Here is a 9,065-nt window from a genome sequence, read left to right as displayed (position 1 = left end):
TGTTTAATCATATGTGTGTTTATGGATCTGTTTTTCTGTCAAGGTCTGTTTCACATATGCGTGATTGCTGTTGTGAAAAATTCCAATAGACAGTGGAACGAAAATCTATTTGTATGCATAGAGTTTTGGGCTTTGTGTTGTGTTTGGTTTCAAATAAGTTTTGTGGTCTTTGTAAATTCAGTGCACATCTGTCTCGGGTCCCCTGGGACATTTAGCTGGTCTTTATTATTCTACCTAGGTTCTCAGGTTGTGCTTGTGTAAAAGCGTGCCAGTCATCACTGTTTCTGCATTACTTTGGAATTTGTCTCTTTTAGCCTGTATTTACCCTGTATCTGATATGATTTTCATATCATATCAGATGTGAAAATGTTATATAACATCTTAAACACCAAAGCACACATGTTAATTAAATCTATGTTTTATTTTATCACTATCTTGATCATAGATGCACATTCATTTTTTTTCTTCAGTATTTACGTTAACCTTCATGTCTGTGTGTTTCCTATTTGACAAGTGTGTGCTGCTGCAAAGTGCGTGAAAAAAAACTACAATTCACAAATTTACAACGTATATATATATTGCTTAAATTGTTTGTAAAAAAATGTTTACGCTTTACTCTTCTTTTTACACAAAACATTTCGTTCACAACATCTCCTTCTGTTTGCTGATTGGCCCAGTGGAAAATCTACTGCAGTAATCCAACTGAAAGGGAGAAACCCCAGACTGTCTGTGAAGCGAGAGGAAAATTGAGCAGAATTTCAGGAAGGCAATGGCCAGACTAGCATGACTTCACTCTGCCACTTCAGGATTTTTGCATAGAAATATTTAAAAACAAAGGTTTTCTCATCTTAAATGCAAAATTACGACTCTATGTATGTTGCTCTTTCAGCAAATAACCTTTTCTTTTTTCATAATTAATCATCGATTACTAAATTAGTTAACAATTGTTTCAGTAACAATTAACCTGATTAATCGGTTATCAAAATCATCTCAGCAGCACACTTTTGCCTTATTGATCAATTTTCCCAAATTCTAATTTTGCTAATTTTAATATACCTACATTTATTATATATTTATATTTATTGATTGTTCTATATTTAAATGAGCAACCTCTACTCTAAGTACTTATTTCTCAACAGCAAAAACACTAACAAATTATTTAATACTGTGATTTTAATAATTCACACTGATCAACATTGTTTCTGTAGCATGTAAACTAAATTTACATTTAAATTTAGATTTAAATCAGTGAAGGGTGGAAATGAATGACCATCACATATTAAAGTATTTGATGCTGTTTCTTGCTTTTCCCTATTTCCAACCAAAGAAATTCTTCTCCCCATTCAAAATGATGCAGCAGCATCTTGGGTTGTGAGCTGCAGTCCATCCTCAACTGAATTGTAATCCATGCCTTGTAGAGTGGGGATGTTACCTATCCTCATAAATTTTTGCAGTTTTGTTTTCTTCGACACAGACAACCAGGAGTCGCGCTCTCGAGTCAACATCTCCTCGCAGCAGCGGTTTGTTTTTGATTTGGCTTGCGGTCCAATCAGTCTCATCACTAATGAGGTAGAGTTGACCATCTGCAGCTTGGAATCAGCTGGAACAACGATCACTTTGTTCGGCTGCTGCCAGGTTCTGCAACAGTCGTTAGTCTATTTGTGACAGAAACCCAGATCCATGTTTTATCCTCGTTTCCACGGCACACCAACATTTCTGTCACACACAATTAACCAGCCATGTTTCTCGTTCAGTGACATCAAGAAGTGCTATTTTCTGGCCTTTTCTGGCATATTTCTGCCACCTGGCATGACAGATTGTTAGCTGTTGTCTGGCTTTACCCTTTGCACTCTGTTCTCATCCATAAATCAGATGACATCAGAGTGAAAAGATGAGGATTGAATGAGTTGATATGTTGAAATCGGAAGTTCACCAAATAAAAAGACACATAATTTTTCCCTGCTGTCTGAAGGTAAATCAGACCAAACTTCTCCTGTTTAAGATCAGTCTGAATTACCACAATTATTTGTATTTGCTAAATGCCACAACATTAAGAGAAACAATATGTCAGATTTATTTATTACGGTCTTTTACATTGGCAGCAGTGTATACATTTTTATGAAATGCACTGCTGTGAAGCAGTAGTACATATAGAAATGTACAAAGACAGAAATCAGTTATCTGTTTTTATTTTTGGTAAACAACATTTAACACAACACCTGCTTACTGATACAACATGTTGCTTCACAAACTAATCTTGCGAGGCCTCGTGGGAACGAACGGGCAGCACTGGAATCAGAAACTCTTGTTTGTTTGGATGGTTAGGCATAGACTTAACAGCTCCGGGCTAGCATTCCCAGATGTCCCTACCCACTCTATAAAACACTCACATCCATACGTACAAAAGAACACACACACACACACCTACACACACATTATATCTAGCCAATTTACAGCTTGGTGGATCTCCTGATTGTGTTTTCAGCAAAGTCCAATTGGCATCTTTCCAAAGCGCTGCTGAGCATATTCCCTGTCTGTGTTTCCTTTATCGTCCTATCAGGATATTTCCCCTGATAGCCAGCCTGTTGCAGGTGAGCGAGAGAGAGAGAGAGAGAGAGAGAAAAATTGTCTTCAGATAATGAACCGACTCCTACCTCCTTTTTCACTGTCAAACATTTTAGAAGCCCCAGCAAGGTCATAACTGCTCTGCTGTCCCACTGTGTGTATCAACAGCCTTTTAGATGATGTTCAATGAATGCAAAAATTGTGCAGTGTCACACACTTGCTTATCCTTCAATGGAAATTTTATTCAACAATGAGAGAGTACGAGGAGGAGGACAAAGACATATAGACAGAGAATTAAGGCTGAGCCGGTCGGGCAGGAGGAATAATCAATACAAATTAGGGAAGTGTGTGTTTTGTGTCGTTCTAACAGCTTGTTCTCGTTCAGCGGGGACAAACTCCAGACTGCCTGGTAGAGCCACAGCCAGATTGACGTTCCAGTTTATTGAGATTTAGGGAAGCCTACATGGATTTGAGGGGTCCTTTGTGTAGTTTGTCACTTGTCATGATAATGAATAAAAGATGACAGGTTCAGTGCCAACTGTTCTCACTTTGCTGCACTCAGCTAAAGACAGCCAAACTTCATGACAAGGGCAGCCAAGGGAGTTAAATATGACAGCATTTTTGGACCAGAATTAACATCAAACAGAGAGAGGCCAGACTATCTGCGAGGACACCTTTGTGTATCTGAAGAATCCTAAATGCCAGTGAGTCTCAGAAGTGTTGTGTGACCTCTCAGCCCCAGTTAACAGCACTAACAGGAGAGAATGGCAGCATTTATGATCTTATTATTAAAACCTGAAATTTAGAACTTGACCTACTTTAGGATGGTGAGATCAGGCTGAAGTGAGGTGTTAGTTTACGTTTCACATATAAGCCAACAAAGTTCCATTTTGGTCCAAACAGAACTCTGTCGTTCAACATGTTTGCTGCATATCCTGCAAAGCTTTGGTAGCAAGATTTTCTTCTTGCCACTTTTCCACAAAGGCCAGATTTATTGAGTTCAGAATTAACAGTTGACATGTCAGCTCTGGCTGTAGGGACGGACTGGTCAGTGCTTCATGAGACCTCTAAGGCCTTCACAAACACTGTATGATGCTGAGACTGGGCTATCAACACCATTGAATTACTGGGTGACTTCTGATGGCACCTTGGTAAATTTGTTTAGGTTTTTGTGTCAAACTGAAGGGCTTTGTGTACAAATTCATGTCACAATAACTGTGTTTCCATTAANCAGTAATGATTTCTTGGTTAATGGCAAGTTGTCATAACAAAGACATTTTGAATAATGTCAACTTTGTATTCGCCGAGTGCAAAGCAGCAGCCCACTGCTGCTGAGCAGGTGGGGAGCCAACCTGGTGAGGCTGGAGCAGCGGAGGAACCCGCGGCGGCTGCGGTGGAGGAACCCGCTGCGGCGGGGGAGCCCGCTGCAGAGGAGCAGGCGGAAGGTACTGTTGAGGTGTCAGGAGTGGAAAGTGTGAAAATGAGTGTAGGTTGTAGGAAAGGATGAGAGCACAGTGTTGTGTGGCGATGGGGTGAATGGCGGTGGCGATGGGATTAATGGTGGTGGTGATGGAGTGAATGGTGGCGAGGGTGAAAGTGAAGTGAGGGAGAGAAATGGTGTGCAGGGAGAGCAGCAGGTGAAGGTGAGGGGCGATGAGGAGCATTTAGGGTGTGGGGATCAGGGAGGGAAAGGAGACGTGCAGGTGGAGGAACAGAATGGTGCAGAGTTGGTTTTTGGAACTGGAGTGGCAGGAGAGACAGGTGAAACGGAAGAGGCGATGGAACTGGAGGCTTCAGCCCCGTTAAAGAGGCGAAGTAAAAGGAGGAATGTGGTGACGGCTGTACAGGCCAGCAAGCAGGCCTGCAAGCTGGCTGCAGAGAGGAAGGAGGTGTCGGACAGCAGCGACAATGAGAGCTGGTTCTCTGACAACAGTGAAATATCTGTCACACAAATGAGTTGCAAAGCACCTAGATACCCTGTAGAGTCTTTTAGAACTTTTTTAAAAGAAACTAAAGGATTCAGAGGAATAAAGATTGAAAGTTTTTTTCCTGACTTAAAATTATTTTATTTCTCAGCAAGGTATCACATCAAGAACAAAAAGGTATCAGGTTTTGCAGACACAGAAGTCTTTAGATTAAAGAAAATATTGACTAAAGTTAGAAAACAACTTTGATTTTAAATGATGCACAGTAGTATTTTATTACTTTTTATAGTCTTTTGGTATTTTGTTTTTAGCTTCTTACCCGCCATGGATTCTTTTAAAATAGCATCATTGAATCTTAATGGGGCGAGGGAGGCTGAGAAACGTGCTATGATTTATCAAATGTTGAACCAAAAGAAAATCGACGTAATTTACCTGCAAGAAACGCACAGCGATCGTTTAATAGAGACTGACTGGGTCAGAGAGTAGAGGGGGGAGGTCATTTTAAGTCACGGCACCTCCCAGAGAGCAGGGGTGAGCTTCCTCTTTTCTAGAGCGTTCACCCTAAACTCTATAGAAATTGACCATGTTATTCAGGGGAGGTGTCTTTTAGTCAAGACAAAGTTTGATTGTTTTACTATAGTTTTTATTAATATTTATGCTCCTATCACCAATGCAGAGAAAAAGCGTTTTTATGTGAAAATCGGGGAACGGTTGGGGATTGTGGGTCTGAGGATTATGTTTTTGTAGGTGGGGATTTTAATTGTACTGAAAATGAGTTTTTAGACCGTAACCATGCAGAGCCACATCCAGCAGCCCAACATGCTCTGCGGCAGCTGGTCTCGTCTCAAGGCCTGGTGGATGTATGGAGGAGGATGCATGCAGGCTCCAGGCAGTACACATGGTCCCACATTAAAGAAAATAGAATCTCTTTAGCCCGTCTTGATCATTTTTATTGTTTTAAACACAATTTTAATGTGTTTAAAATATGCCAGATTTTACCGGTGGCTTTTACAGATCACTCGTTGCTTTTAGGTAGTGTTTTTATCAGAAACATTTTACCTAGAAGCGCTTACTGGCATTTTAATTCAGCCTTAACTTATGATCGGGGTTTTAAGGAGGTTTTAAGTTATTTTTGGACTGATTTTAGACAAAGAAAGTCTTATTTTACCAGTCTTAAACAGTGGTGGGACTACGGAAAAGTACTGATAAAACTGCTGAGTCAACAACACACTCTCAATGTCACTCGTGACATTACCAGATCTATAAGCGATCTGGAGATAAACATCGTGGAATTAGAACGACTTAGTGAATCCACAGGAAATCGAGAGCATATTGAAGCTCTCAAATCTAAAAGGCTAACTTTAGCAAACCTGCTGGAGAATAAAGTCCAAGGCTCATTGGTCAGGTCCCGGATCCAGAACATCACGGAGATGGATGCTCCCTCTAGCTTCTTTTTCAGCTTGGAGAGGAAGCACGGGCAGAGGAAGCTGATCCACTCTTTGCTGTCGGACACAGGACAGCAACTGAGTGAACCAGGTGAGATCAGGAGGAGGGCTGTGGAGTTTTACGTTTCTCTATTCCACAGCGAATACAAGGAGAACGAGGAACTGTTCCAGGAGTTCTGTGATGAACTACCCCAGGTCTCCGAGGAGACCAACTCTAAGCTGGAGCGCCCCCTGGAGCTCCAAGAACTCCACACAGCCCTCCTCAGCATGCAGGGCCAGAAGTCCCTGGGCGTTGACGGGCTCACGGTGGAGTTCTACAAGGCCTACTGGGACATTCTGGCCACAGACCTGCTCGAGGTATACAATGAGAGTCTGTCCACTGGTTCACTCCTCTTGTCCTGCCGCAGGGCGGTCATCACCCTGCTGCCCAAAAAGGGGAACTTGCAGGACATTAAGAACTGGCGCCCCGTGTCCCTCCTCTGCACCGACTACAAGATCCTCTCCAAGGCCCTGTCCACTAGGCTGGGGAAAGCTATGGAGCAGGTCATCCACCGGGATTAGACCTATTGCGTCTCCAGCAGGTCCATGGTGGATAACATCTACCTAATTCGGGACGTTTTGGAGGTCTCCGGTTCATTGGGTTTGCAAATGGGCTTGATTTCACTAGATCAAGAAAAGGCATTCGACCGCGTCGAACACGGCTTCCTCTGGAAAACCATGAGGGGGTTTGGGTTCAGCGAGGGTCTCATTGCCAAGATCCAGGTACTGTACAGTGACATTGAGAGTGTGCTGAAGATCAACGGCAGCCTGTGTGCTCCTTTTAGGGTGTGTAGAGGCGTTCGACAGGGCTGCGCGCTCTCGGGGATGCTCTACGCACTCTCCCTGGAACCCCTCCTCCAGAAATTACGCTCAAGTGTTTATGGTCTGGTTTTACCTGGTTTTAGTAACAATATGGTTTTATCTGCCTACGCTGACTATGTTGTTGTTTTTATAAAAGATCAGCAGGATGTCAGTGTTTTAACCAAGATCACAGAAAAGTTCTCTACACTGTCTGCTGCGAGGGTGAACTGGGGAAAGAGCGAAGCCCTGGCCGTTGGCGAGTGGCCTGATGGGCTCCCAGTTCTCCCTCAAGGTCTTATTTGGAAAAGAGATGGTTTCAAATATCTTGGTGTGTTTTTAGGCAGTAAGGATATTGTAAATAAAAACTGGGAAAACGTTGAGCAAAAAATCAAAGACAAGCTGTCAAAGTGGAAGTGGCTCCACTCCCAGATGTCTTATCGGGGCAGAGTGCTGGTTTTAAACAACCTGGTGGCATCGCAGCTGTGGCACAAACTCAACGTTTTAGACCCGCCATCTGGTTTGTTAGTCAAAATACAGTCAGAGATGGTCAATTTTTTCTGGAACGGTCTACACTGGGTGCCACAGTCTGTGTTGTTTTTACCAAGAGAGGAGGGGGGCCAGGGCCTTGTCCACCTGGCCAGTAGAACAGCTACTTTTCGTCTACAGTTTATTCAGAAATACTTGACAGGTTCTCCTGTGTGGAAAGATGTGGCCAGCTGTATCCTCAGACGTGTTAATTTTCTGGGGCTGGATGCTGCTCTGTTTTTAACTGATTTTAGCTTTCAACCTTTAGTTGAAAGGGTTGCCTCAGTTTTATCAGGGTGTTTTTAAATCCTGTGCTCTTTTTTTAAATTGGAAAGAGCAAAAACGCAAGATTCTCTGCATTGGTTTTTAGAAGTACGTGTGTTGCGAGGCCATACCAGGACTGTCGGAGGCGCTGTGCAAGTCCAAGATGACGACCATGAAACATCTGGTGGAGGCAGCTGGACCAGATTTCTCCAATGCCCAGGCCGTTGCTACTCTGCAGGGGGTCCAGTCCACTAGACTTGTGCAGCGTTTCCTAGACCGTTTGAAAGAGAGGATGACGGCTGGAGAGAGGAGTCTCCTGCAGCTCCTCCACGAAAGAAAGGCTTCGCCAGACCCAACAGACCCAATCCCTGACATGACACTGACCACCGGCTTTACAAACGACAGTGGTAAATAAACGTTTTGTTAAAAATAAAAAAATAAATAAAAAAAATCATCTTCTTCTTTTTTTTGTATTCTTTATTATTATTATTTATTTATTTAACATCAAACAACAAATTATAAGATTGCCTGATAAATAGAATAGAAATTACCTTTTTTGTCCCACAGTTCAATTCAGTTAATTTCTCCANATCATGTACCTGGCCTTTTGCTGGGCTCCTGACCAGCACCATTGTCCACTCTCTGAGTGTTTCCTGGAGTGTGCCTGCGACTCTTGGTTCATGTATCTGGATGTTGATAACAGACTCGTGGACTTTGGATTTGCTCTTCCTCTTCATCCTCTTTGTTGCCAACCTGGATTGTTTATCCAACCACTGAAATAAAGACTACAGACAAAGTCATTACTCAGTTTGTTATGATGAAGCCAGATCTTTGAAGCAGTGAGTGCATCCCAGTGTTGAGGTAAATCTAGAGGTCATTTACTGAGGAAGTCCCTTTTTGCTTCATTCAACTGACCTGGAAAAGAACCATCTTCCCTTTTTAAATAAATCCTCAAAGGATTTTATAACTTCACACCAGTTTACCTCCCTGTCAGAGTTCCTGCTTCCCATGGTTACACTGCTCTGTTTCCAGGGTGTAGAGCTACATTCTCTATAACATCCTGCGGGTGAAACAATCCCCATTAAACTGAATCATTTCTCTTTCTTACTGTCAAAGCTTCACATATTCCAGACAATCGAATTCCAATTGTATCGTCCAGACGAATAAGGATTTAGTTGTATCCGTAAACGTTTGTCATTTAGGCTTCACATCCATACGGATCTAGTGTCATGGGACACCAGAAACTATCATTTTATAAAATGGCTTCCAGAGTGGATACATTTCAAAATGGCGGTTACGGGTTTGCGTGGCCATGCGAGCCGCGTAGCTCCTTAAACAATGCTTTGGTTCTCATCCAACAAAAATCAAAGAACTGAATAATGACAATGTGGGGATTCTGTGAAAGAACTAGAAGAGCAATTTAAAACCCTGAAAATATCATTTCAGAGATTCCTACCGATGCATTCTGGGCTACACTTTCAACAGAGTGTTGACACACACA

Source organism: Poecilia formosa, unplaced genomic scaffold, assembly GCF_000485575.1.
Source record: "Poecilia formosa unplaced genomic scaffold, Poecilia_formosa-5.1.2 Scaffold119, whole genome shotgun sequence".
Taxonomy (NCBI): Eukaryota; Metazoa; Chordata; class Actinopteri; order Cyprinodontiformes; family Poeciliidae; genus Poecilia; species Poecilia formosa.
The sequence above is the reverse complement of the archived record's forward strand: the minus strand, read 5'-3'. Positions refer to the sequence as shown.